Source organism: Aulonocara stuartgranti (assembly GCF_965226115.1).
Source record: "Aulonocara stuartgranti genome assembly, chromosome: 11".
NCBI classification, from domain to species: domain Eukaryota; kingdom Metazoa; phylum Chordata; class Actinopteri; order Cichliformes; family Cichlidae; genus Aulonocara; species Aulonocara stuartgranti.
In genome coordinates, this window is record NC_138947.1 from 31,793,750 (window position 1) to 31,806,510 (window position 12,761).

Here is a 12,761-nt window from a genome sequence, read left to right on the forward strand (position 1 = left end):
GCTTTGACTGTGTGTAAGGACCAGAAATACACACACACACACACACACACACACACACACACACACACACACACACACACACACACACACACACTGCTGTGTTAATTTCCCTTACTGCAGAAAAAAGATTTCTTATGAAAATTTGTTTGTTTCTTGGCTTTATCTTTACCTTCATTCTCATAAAAAGAACAGAATCGTAAGAATGTAAGACCACAAGCACTGCAAGTGTAACAAAGAAAAGGTGACGTATTTGCAATCTATATGAAACAATGACATCTATTTTTTCCTATTTTTTCATTTATTTGTTTCCAATTGTCCAAATTAGTCTATAATTGACTAATATAATAATATTAGTCTATAATATAAGTGTTCCAGAAATCATATTTATATACAACTAAATATGAGTGGCAAATATGTTTTAAATGGATGATTCCTCACTTGATGACGAATCGTCCATTTACATATTTGCAGAGAAGCCCGCAAATCCCCTATGAGCAAGTACTTGGCGACAGTGGGGAGGAAAAACTACCTTTTAATAGGTAGAAACCTCTGACAGAACCAGGCCCAAGAAGGGGTGGCCATCTGTCTCGACTGACTGGGGTTCAAATGTTCACTGACAATTTAGTTGTATATAACTATGATTTCCAGGACATAATGTTGAGACCATTTAAGTGAAAAGGTGAAGCAGCCAGTTCCGCTTCTTCTTCTTCTTAATCGGAGGCATTGTCTGTACAGATTCCTGTAAGACAATGCAGGTGAGTCCTCTTTATCTTCCTTTTCTTGTTCTCTGGTTTCATTTTCTTTCAGAGGCTCCTGACTAGAGATTGCAATTGATGGCAGCAAGTCCTCTTTTTAGTCAAGAATGCCTTTATTTGTCACATCCAAGTTGCCCTGCAGCAAAATGGGACCCCCCCGGGATCCCCCTCCCGACCTTGCATACACAACACAGACATCACATGGGGAGACAGGTCGGAGACTGGTAGTATTATGGAAAAACACTGAAATGTACAATACAATGGGCAAGTTGAGGAAGCGAAAAAAAGAGACCTCTACTCATGCTGGGCTCCTATGGGGGGACAGCATGAGAACAGAAAACAAAAAATCTCCTCTGCACAAAGAGCACATAAATGTCCACATCACAACATCATGAAGCACATGACAAGCAACAGGGCTGGGTAAGGGGTGAGAAGTAAGCCAGACACAGCCATCCTGCCCTGCAGCTATTCATCCAGCGCTGGGCCCAGACCCGCGGTCCGACTCGGCCTTGGAGATAAATGTACAAGGGCGTTTGGAACGAAGAGTCTAAACACCGTTTGTTATCAGGGCAGAAATTGTTTGTTATGTTCAGCTCCAGCCTTGAGACCGCAGCTGGCGCCGATATGGTAGCCGCATGAAATAATGGTGGTGTTCTTGCATTAGTCCGAACCACTGCATGTCAATTTTACACCCAGGCTTCTCGTCGAGAAGAGGGTGTCAATTGCATTCATGGACCAGTTGATCAAATCCATAATTCCTCTTTTAGGTTTTAGAGAAAAGACTGCGAGACTCTTTCAGGGTAGAGGGAGAGAAGCAGACAAGACTAGACAGAGACATGAGAAAGCCAAGCAGGAAAGATAAGGGAAGGGAGAGGGAGAAAGTGAGAAGGGAGAGGGAGAAAGTTTCTGTCATCCCCTTTCCTCCAGTGTCTTTTCCTTTCAGAGTCTCCTGCAAAGACGTTCAAGGTGATGGCAGAGAGGCCTCTTTTTCTTCTCCTGTCCTCCAGTGTCTTTTCCTTTCAGAGTCTCCTGCAAAGACGTTCAAGGTGATGGCAGAGAGGCCTCTTTTTCTTCTCCTGTCCTCCAGTGTCTTTTGCTTCCATAGGCTCCAATTTTTGGATTTCATTTGCTGTGTTTGAATTTTGTTCTTTTGGCTCCTGTGTGATTTTAACGTTGGCTTCTTTCAGCTCTCGGTCAAGAGTCTCTACCTTCAAATCATGAAGGGCCTTGTTGGAGCAGAGCTGGGACTTCAGGTCACTGATTTCCATGTGGAGTGTCTCCTGCTCCTGGCTATGTTTAACGGTCTGCTTTTTAATTGGTTCTGAGCTCCTAGGAGCTGTTTCTGGAGCATCTCTATCTGCTCTTGTTGATTCTTACACTGGAGCTTCAATTCAGCCTCTCTAGAAGACTTCAGGCCTACAGAGTCTGTGTGTGAAGCCTCTGTGGTTTGAATGGCAGACTCCACACACTGCTCTTTGGTAGGGTGGCTGATTTGTTCCTGCAGGGCAATTATCAGATCATCTATTTTGACAACTGCTTGATTGTCATTTGTGAGAGCCTTTGTCTCACTGTTGTTATTGGGCTTATTACTAGAAGCCTCCTCCAGCTGCTCGATGAGGTCTTTACTTGTTTCCTCATGATTTCTACTGTTGTAGTTCATGTGTGAACAAAGTTCGATCACTTGAGTATGGTAGAAAGTGGCCCTCAGGTTAGCAGCTAACATTTTCCAATAATCTGATGTTTTTGGGAGGCTTGCAGTTGCAGATGATCTGATATCTCTGTTGTTCCCAGATCATCATAATAAATGTGCAGGCACTGGGATCTTGGTGGTTGCCAAGGTGACAAAATGTCATCTATGTTTTGTTTTAAATTCAGTTTCATTGCTGAATCTAAGAAACAACAGGCTGTAGAGGGGGGACTTTAATGGAGGTTTACTAACTTTTACTATCATATCCACACCTTATTTTTCAAAGTTTTTCAAAGTTATCTAAGCTCAGCTCTCTACTGCACACAAGCATAACATTCAAAGATGTATTTGAAGCTGAATTTGGTGAACAGAAAACGATCCCTAATCACAAGATGGAATTCAACACTGAGACAAGTAAAGGCTGTTCTTCAATGTGAACATCTAAAACTCTCTGCTGTTCTTGACATGTCTGGGCACAAGGAGTTATTATTCCAGAATGATACTGTTGAAGGAGATGGTGGACAATTTGAAGCCGTTTGGAGAAGCAAAAGATTTGACACAAGGTGAGAAAAAAAAGCTGTACATTATAGAGGTGCGATTTCAGAATTACTTTGTGTATATTCTGTAAGTTTGCTGGTTTCAGCATGTGTTGAGATAAACACAGATTTAAGAAAGAACACATGGCCTATTATTTACAATTAACATATAATTGCAACATTGTTTTCTACGTTACAATATGAAGTGACATGAGACAAGATTTGTTGACTGGTGCTATATGAATAATCACCTGGATCACCTGTTGAGAAAGAAAAAAGAAAACAAGCAGAAGAGAACGAGAGTAATAGAATAAACAACATCACAATGATATATGGGAATATGACAGTAAATACTAAATAATAAACATTATTGTGCAGCACATAAGATCAACAGAACACAGTGTGCTTTGAGGTAGGAGCCAAAAAGGGTGTAGTTTGTGGGTGTGATCACCCATGTGTACACCTGTGAGCATGAACGCGCTTGTTTTTTTAAAAGGTTCCTTCATGTAATGATCTGCTAGAGGGTGTGGGGGGGCCACTGCCCCGTCCTCCAGGGCATGAAGCAGGTATGGAGGAGATCAAAACTCCAGACATCTAGAGGCCCCCAGAACACAAGAGACCAAGGAAGACCAACAGAGGGGCAGCCGCGCCACTGTCCCAGAAAAAGCTGAGGAGAGTCCCAGATGAAGGTTCACTCAGAAGCCGCGGAGCAGAAGCCAGGGGGAGTTGCAGTGACGCGCCCGTGAGCTCCGCCAGCAGCCAGCCGTGCCTGAGTGACCGAGCCCCAGGCCGAGAGGCCGGTGGCACCCCACCTCTGAAGTGGCCCAAGTGAGCCCCAGGCTCCAGGCCCCGATAAGCGGCCGCCAAGGAGTGAGCCTGTGTGTACCTGGACGTCCATCCCCAGACACAAAGAACCACCAACGCACCGATGTCTGAGGGAGTCCGCCACTGGTAGGGGAAGTGGTGGTAGGGGGAGATAGGCCTCCATACCTTGGAGGGCCTGAGATGTCCCTAGAGAGGTGGCGTCTGATACCCAACCTGACATATAGACACAGACATACAGACCGCGATCTTCACATAGGCTCTCTGGATTGCAGTGGGGCATGATACAAAATGCAGTCTGGGATTCAGATGTCCCAGCTACACTAGCTGATATGATTACTGATGTCATGAAATCACTTAGTGCAAGCATCATTCAAGCTTCACTTGTAGCAGTTCAGGACCGACTGACAGATGCATCGTCCCAGACAAGCTTTAGCATAGCCGTGAGAAAAATAAGACGCGTATTGGGAGACTCTCTCTCAACCAGCATTGCTGCCGCTAATGTCGCCCACAAGGAATGTGAGCAATCTGTGGTGCTGACACGAATGGTTGAGAAGGAGATCTCAAATAAAGTCAACTCTGGTCGGGTATGTGACATGTACAGACCGCGATCTTCACATTCTGAAAGCTCAGAGAAAACGGATTTTCAAAGTAATTGTAGTGAAACTAAATCCTTTACAATGTCTGTACCCAGTGTTAGAACCCCTACCCCCATTAATTCAGAGGATATTTTACCTGCTATGAGCGGGTGTTTCGATAGACTTTCTGGATTACAGTGGGGCTTGATAGAAAATGGGATCTGGGACTCCGATGTCCAAGTAGCACTGGCCGATATGATTACTGATGTCATACAGTCAGTTAGTGTAAGGATCATAAAAACGTCGCTTCTAGCAGGTCAGGACCGACTGACAGAGGAAATTTCCAAGACAAGCCTTAGCATAGCCATGACAAAAATAAGCCCCGTATTGGGAGACTCTCTCTCAATCAGCTTTGCTGCCGCTCTTGATGTCACCCATGAGGAATGTGAGAGTGCTGTGGAGCTGACACAGATGGTTGAGGAGGAGATCTCAAATAAAGTCAACTCGGGTTGGGTTCTAGTCCCAGAAAACCCTGATTCTGTTTATGTCACCAGAAAAATAACAAACATAAAAAAACCTCAGATGCATGGTTTCTCATGCTTTCTCATTTCTGAAGAGATATGAAGGTAAGCTGAGCTGCCTGTGCATGAGGGGGACTTTACCCAGCTCCTTTAGTTCAAGTGATGAGAGCCTTGAATCCAAGCTCTCTGAGATGGGAACAATTATAGAAATAAGTTTGGCTCTCATGAGATGGTGTCACGACCTGCAGGATCAGCCAGGTGCTGATCAGAATCTCTCCACTCCTAGCCCTCCTTCTCTTTTTCCCTCTCTCTCCCCCTCTCTCCTTCTCTCCACTGTTTTGCCAGGGCGGAACTCATGGCGGGTTCACACCCTCGGTCCACGCCTTCCTGGAAACCTCTCATGTTTAACTGTTTTCCACTTTTTCTTTGGTCATTTTAGCCTTTTTGGCCAGGGTGAAGGGAGTATCCGCCATCAAACAAGAAGACAGCCGCATGTAGCTATGATGGCGTTTGCTAGTTCACCTTACATGCATTAATGTAATAACGTGGTTAGCCTACTCAACGTAAATTACACACGAACAACATTAAGCTACTCACGCAGAGAAGAACGGCTGCTGCTGCCATCATCATCCGTCATCATTTCTGCTACACTGGCAGGGCTAGGGGCCAGGACTCTCCTCTTCGGGTTTTTGGGGGATGTTGCTAACTCCGGGTCCGATAACAGGCACCACACCCGCAGTAGATGTGCACGGTGTGAGGTCTCGCAGCAAGCTATCAAATACGGCACATTTCTCAGCTTTTAAAAAAAACGCTATGCGTCGCCAGGTGTTTCATCGGATTTGAGGTGTTACCTCCTTTGACAGTATCACAGTATCAGCTTAAAGCACTTGTTGCAGGCTGTGGAGTTTGCATATTTTGCTGTGAAGCACAGCCAGACTTTTGGCCGCTTCGCCTTGGGCATTTTTAATCTGTAGCTCTGCTCTAAAAGAACGTACGTACCTGGACCCGCCTACTATCCTTGGAAACGTAAAATGATTGGCTAGAATCTAAAGTGTATCACAGCTCAGGAAAAAAAAAGCACCGAAGTAAAGCACCGAAATGCGTGCTGCTTTTCGGTCTGGTTACTACCTTTTATGTCAGAACACCGGTACCCATCCCTAGAGAAGAGGGTTCTGGGGTGGGGTTTAGGAGTGCCACATGACCTGTTTAAAAGCAGCTACTCCCGTAAAACAGTCTAACCCACAACCACACGAGCCCCCTGACCTTTCAGCCGTTCCGTCTGAGTATCATGATCTCAAGCAAGTTTTTTGTAAGAATTGAGCCCGCTCTTTTCCTCCTCACTGCCTGTACGATTGCAGTATTGATTTGCTACCAGGTGCACCTTTTCCCAGTAGTCGCTTACACTGCCTCTCCCAACCTGAACGTGCATGCATGGAGAAGTACATTAATCAATCCTTGACTAATGGACTGATTCGCCCCTCTTCATCCCCCCGTGGCTGCCGGGTTCTTTTTTGTAACCAAGAAGGATAAAAGCCTTTGGCCATGTATTGATTTCCGGGGTCTCAATAACATTACCATTAAGAATAAATACCCTCTGCCACTCTTATCATCCGCTTGAACTCCTGCAGGGGGCGACCGTTTTCACTAAGCTCGATCTGCGAAATGCTTACCAAATCAAATCAAATCAATTTATTTATATAGCACTTTTCACAGGATAAAAACCACAAAGTGCTTCACAGTAATATAAAACAGAAATACATAAAATACATTAATAATAAAACACACAGCACAAATCTAATTAAAAGCCAATCTAAATAAATGAGTCTTAAGTTGCTTTTTAAAAGAATAAATACAATCAAGGCAACGTAATGATGGAGGGAGAGCATTCCACAACCTGGGGGCCACCGCTCTGAAAGATCTATCTCCTCTGGTTTTAAAATATGTTCGAGGTACTACCAACAGCCTTTGATTAGAAGATCTCAGGCTGCGAGAGGGAGCGTGGGGTTCTAAAAGATCAGAAATGTAAGCAGGGGCATCACAATTCAAAGCTTTAAAAGTCAGTACCAAGATTTTAAAATGAATTCTGAAATGTACTGGAAGCCAGTGTAATGAACGTAACACTAGTGTAATGTGCTCTCTTTTTCGTGTCTTAGTTAAAAGCCTTGCAGCAGAATTCTGGACTAACTGGAGACGGTCAAGATTCCTTTTGCTCAAACAAAGAAAAAGGCTGTTACAATAATCTAAGCGAGAAGAAATAAAAGCATGAATAACCATTTCTAACTCAGACTTAGACAGCAAAGTTCGCAGTTTGGAGATGTTTCTTAGCTGAAAAAGGCAGTTCCTAATTAACTGGCGAGAGTGTTGTTCTAGGGACATAGCAGAATCAAACATCACACCAAGGTACCTGAGGCTCAGGTGAACAGATGAGCCAAGAGAACCAAGATGCTGTTTGATTAGAGATATCTGGTTGTCGGGGGCAATAATTAATGTTTCTGACTTCTCAGAGTTCAACTGTAAGTAGTTGTCACCAAGCCACTGTTCAATGGAAGCTAAACATTTAATTAAAGAGGATAGTTTATGGACTTCCATCGGCTTAAAAGAGCAATAGAGCTGAATATCATCAGCATAGAAGTGATAAGACACCTCAGGGAACTGCCTAATTATAAGTCGTAGAGGTAACATGTACAAAAGAAAAAGAATAGGACCCAGAACTGAACCCTGTGGTACCCCACATGTCAGATCATTAGAATGTGACATAAACCAATTCGCAAAAACACTAAAAGATCTGTTGGAGAGGTATGACTGAAACCACTTCAAAGCCAGACCGGACACACTGACTACGTCCCGGAGCCTGTTAATCAGGATGGTATGGTCAATAGTGTCAAAGGCAGATGTCAAGTCTAACAAAACCATGACTGAGGATGATCCGGAGTCAGCTGACATCATAATGCCACTAGAGACTTTAAGTAATGCGGTTTCTGTTGAGTGACGTTTACGGAAACCTGACTGAAATTTGTCATAAATTTTATGTTTTTCTAAAAAAAGTGGTAAGTTGATCTGCAACTACTTTTTCCAGAATTTTCGATAATAATGGAAGCTTAGAGATAAGCCTATAATTCTTAAGCTGAGTTGGCTCCAAACTGCTCTTTTTTAATATCGGCTCAACAACAGCATGCTTACAGAACATAGGGACCACACCTGTTAAAAGAGAGGCATTGCATATCTCTACAATAGAGGGGCCAATGACAGAGAGAGCATTTTTAAACAGCCCAGCAGGTAGAATGTCATTTGCACAAGTGGTGATTTTCATTTTATCCAGCAGGAGTGAAAGGTCATGTATGGTCATTGGGTTAAACACTGACAGTAAATGAGGGGGAGGTGGCCCAGAGACACAAACCGATGGTACTGACACTTAGAGTCCCCCGAGAGCAGCAGTGCCCAGCCTTCTACCTTTCTACCTTTAAAACCCGCCTTCCAGCCAAATGGCTGGTAGGCTTTTAGCTAGGCTTTAGCTTCAGCCAAGTGGAAGCTAAATTGTCTAGTCATTCATATGTAAATTAGGTTGTTATCTGGGAATTCTGGAGGGGAGTGGGGGTGTGTGAATGAGGGGGTGGGGGAGCTGCTAAAAGCTATGAACTTCCTTTTGTGTTTGTCTTGATGCATTCTCAATCATCCAGGGAAATAAATCTCCAAAAGTCACCAACTTGGAGTGTTTCAGTTTGCCATCTTAGGGAGAAATCAACACACATGGGTGTATTTCCTTTGTTGCTGAGATTTATTGATAAAAACAGTACAAAAAAACCAACCATTTGTACACATATTTACAAATAATAATAAAAAGTGAGTGAGTACATTTCAACATTTTCAGCAATCACTCACAATCCTGGCACTGCCATGGTATCTGTAGTCTGTGTGACCAAGTGGTCGGCGGGGTTATGAACAAAATAAATAAACTTGACAACGCCACCTAGGGGAATTACACCCCCAGGAAATATATTTAAGAAAAATAAATAAAAGGAATAAAAGAAGACCGCACAGATTCAAGGATGCACACTGAGGCAGGTTGGCTTCCAATATTAAAACAGTTTTATTTATAGAAATAAATAAAATATTATAAATAATATTTTATAAATAAAATATTAAAAGTCAAGATGTAGCGTCATTATTGACAGTGTCCTACAGTAAAAATAAACAATCGTGGAACTTGGACTTACCAGCAGCCGTGGAACCAAAAGAAAATCACACCAAAAGAATCACTGCAGACCACCCAGTGCTGTACAAAAGAAAGTGTGAAAACGACCCACCACCTGAGGTCCCAGGGCCACTGGCTCGTCCTCCTTCACTGAAATAAAACACAGAAAAGTATGTTAAAAGAATAAAAGGACACTGAGCGTCAGGCTCGCTACAAATCATAAAAAGACTAAAACACACTTTAATAACTTTAATAAAAGAAATCACACACACACACACGGGAAAGGCTTATTCCCCACGGGTCAAACTACCACTCGTGCTGGTAATAATTATTCTCAGGCGTAGGCCGGTCTGGCTCCCCACCGGCTGAGACCGGCCACCCAGGCGATTTAGAGTCCCAGCACGACACTCGGGCAGAGAATCACTTCAGCCCGATCACAGAAGTGTGGGTACGAGCAACAGTCCAGGGTAAAATAGAACACCAGGCGAACCCAAAAAAAGGTAAGCCTACTTAATAAAAACAAGATAAGACAAAACAAGACAAGACAGCAGACTCCACCAAGGAGGAGTTCACAACAGCAGCTGAGAAGGCAGTCCACTCTTCCAATTTAGGTTGGACAATTTACCATGGAGAGGTGAGTACAGCAGTGAACCCTGAAACAGATAAGTGTAACCTTAAACTCTTATAGCTATGAATGCTAATAAAAGTAGTTCTAACAGCTTACCCCAGGACCGGAGGCACTATACTCTCATTGGTGGAGATACCACGAACACCTCTCTCCGCAATGGCAGAATTACACAGACTGCTGCGCTACAACAGGCCGGAAAAGGATATTAACACCAATTCCAGTATTCGGAGGGAATCCAAGGTTAAGCGAGAGCATACCTGTAGCTGTCGTATAATCGGCTCTTGCTGATCAGTCCGTCGCAGTACGCCAGCATTTACTGCTGTATCGTACCAGAAGCTCGGGAGGAATTAATCCAACAAGACATCGGCTTAGCTTTATACAGGCTAGCGCCACCCTGCAATCAATGTGCAGGTGGGTTCCCAATTAACCCGATCACCTGATACAAGGAGCGAGTGCAGTGGAAAGAGAGCGAGGGTGGTAGAGCGAGCGAGAGAGAGAGAGAATGAGAGAAGAAAATCAACGGAAGGCGAGTAGCCCATCTGGCTACATCTGCATTTACCACATGTGTATCTGTAGCAGTGAACACATCGCACAGTGGCATGATTGTTCTTGCATTTGTGTTTGACCTGACACATGGCTCTTTTTCCAGGGCTAGGTGTGGAGGGTTGTGTCCAAAGCAACTGTTCTTTTCTTGCCTTCTTCCCAGCTACATGAGAGTGAGCCAACTCTCTTGCAAGCTCCACCAGGAAGTCCACCCGTCTTTCCTTCGTCCCGGTGCATGCTTGATACAGCACATGTGCATTCAGTGCTGCCATGTCAATCATGTTGTAAAACACGGCAAGTGGCCAGCGCCGTGTTCCTTTGCAGACAGTGTACTCCCGAACCATCTGGTCCATCACATCCACGCCACACTTTGTTTTGTTGTAAAGGGTGACAGTGTTTGGCTTCCTTTTGGTAATGTTGGGAAGCTGGGAAGAAGGCAAGAAAAGAACAGTTGCTTTGGACACAACCCTCCACACCTAGCCCTGGAAAAAGAGCCATGTGTCAGGTCAAACACAAATGCAAGAACAATTATGCCACTGTGCGATGTGTTCACTGCTACAGATACACATGTGGTAAATGCAGACTACAGATACCATGGCAGTGCCAGGATTGTGAGTGATTGCTGAAAATGTTGAAATGTACTCACTCACTTTTTATTATTATTTGTAAATATGTGTACAAATGGTTGGTTTTTTGTACTGTTTTTATCAATAAATCTCAGCAGCAAAGGACATACACCCATGTGTGTTGATTTCTCCCTAAGATGGCAAACTGAAACACTCCAAGTTTCCTTGTGGCTCAGGAAACTAACCACTCCAAGTTGTTGACTTTTGGAGATTTATTTCCCTGGATGATTGAGAATGCATCAAGACGAACACAAAAGGAAGTTCACAGCTTTTAGCAGCTCCCCCACCCCCTCATTCACACACCCCCACTCCCCTCCAGAATTCTCAGGTAACAACTTAATTTACATATGAATGACTAGCCAATTTAGCTTCCACTTGGCTGAAGCTAAAGCCTAGCTAAACACCTACCAGCCATTTGGCTGGAAGGCGGGTTTTAAAGGTAGAAAAGCCAAATGGCTGCTCTCGGGGGACTCTAAGTGTTGAAGAACCAATGCTCATACGGACATGATCAACTTTATCCACAAAGAAATTCAGAAACTCATCATTCTCAGATATAGATGTCACTTAGTCAGAATAAGAGAGGGAGACGAGTGGAAAACAGCCTTCAATACTTGGTCATGCTGTTTGGACTAACTAATGCTCCTGCTGTTTTTCAGGGTCTTGTCAATGATGTGCTCCGCGATTTCATCAATCATTTTGTGTTTGTGTACCTTGATGATATCCTCATCTTCTCCCACTCTCTCTCTGATCATGTACGCCATGTCAGACAAGTCCTGCAACGTCTCCTAGAGAATTGCCTGTTTGCTAAAGGGGAAAAGTGCGAATTTCGTGTGAGTACTGTATCATTCTTGGGCTACATTATGGAACAGGGCGATTTAAGAGCCGATCCAGCTAAGGTACAAGCAGTCTTGGACTGACCCACTCCACCTAACTGTAAGCAGCTTCAACGGTTCCTCGGCTTTGCCAACTTTTATCGGAGATTCATTTGTGACTACAGCAAGATTGCTTTGCCGCTAACCCGTTTAACTTCCCTTAAGGTACCTTTCTGCTGGGATGATCAAGCTCAGGAGGCCTTCTCCCGGCTAAAGAAACGCTTTGCTTCGGCTACCATCCTCCGGCAACCGGATCTCAAGCGGCAGTTTATTGCAGAGGTGGACGCCTCGGATGTAGGGGTCGGAGCCATTCTCTCCCAGCAACTAGAGGGAAAGCTCCACCCTTGTGCTTACTTTTCCCGTCATTTCTCTCCTGCAGAGCAGAACTACGACATCAGGGACCGGAAGCTGCTGGCAATCAAACTCGCCCTGGAGGAGTGGCGCCACTGGCTAGAAGGCGCAGCAGAACCCTTTGTGGTGTGGACTGACCACAAGAACCTCAAATACATCCGGTCGGCTAAACGACTAAACGCCCAACAAGCCAGGTGGGCTCTGTTCTTTACCAGATTCTGCTTCACCATCACCTACAGGCCCGGTTCTCGGAACGTGAAACCCGATGCCCTTTCCCGCCAATTCACCACCTCAGAGGATCACACCCGTAAGTCTCGCATTCTCCCTCCCACATGCGTTATCGGAGCCCTGTCGTGGGAGATCGAGTCCGCCATATGGGAGGCCCAGCGGACAGAACCGGATCCAGAGACTGGTCCCACGGGATCGCTCTTTGTTCCCACGTCTGTTCGCTCACGAGTGCTACAATGGGCCCACGGGGGCAAACTCACCTGTCATCCGGGCATTCATCGCACCATCACCTTCATCAAGCGGTTTGCCTGGTGGCCTACACTGGCCAAGGACATCCAAGAATTCATCGCCGCCTTCCCAACCTGTGCCCAGAATAAACCTGTCAACCAGCCCGCTGCCGGCCTACTTCATCCCTTACCTAC

General features: G+C 44.7%; 1 protein-coding gene and 1 long non-coding RNA gene across 2 annotated transcripts in view; one reads left to right on the forward strand and one right to left on the reverse strand.

The window, feature by feature from the left end:
• Positions 1 to 12,761, forward strand: part of LOC309717043 (sialic acid-binding Ig-like lectin 14) — a 287,651-nt gene that overhangs the window by 239,084 nt on the left and 35,806 nt on the right. The window lies entirely within an intron of this gene.
• LOC309717049 lies at positions 8,825 to 10,554 on the reverse strand. The gene is made up of 3 exons (XR_014279618.1): positions 9,977 to 10,554; positions 9,816 to 9,901; positions 8,825 to 9,241 (listed from the first exon to the last, which is right to left on the reverse strand). It is a non-coding gene; the product is annotated as an uncharacterized lncRNA (long non-coding RNA).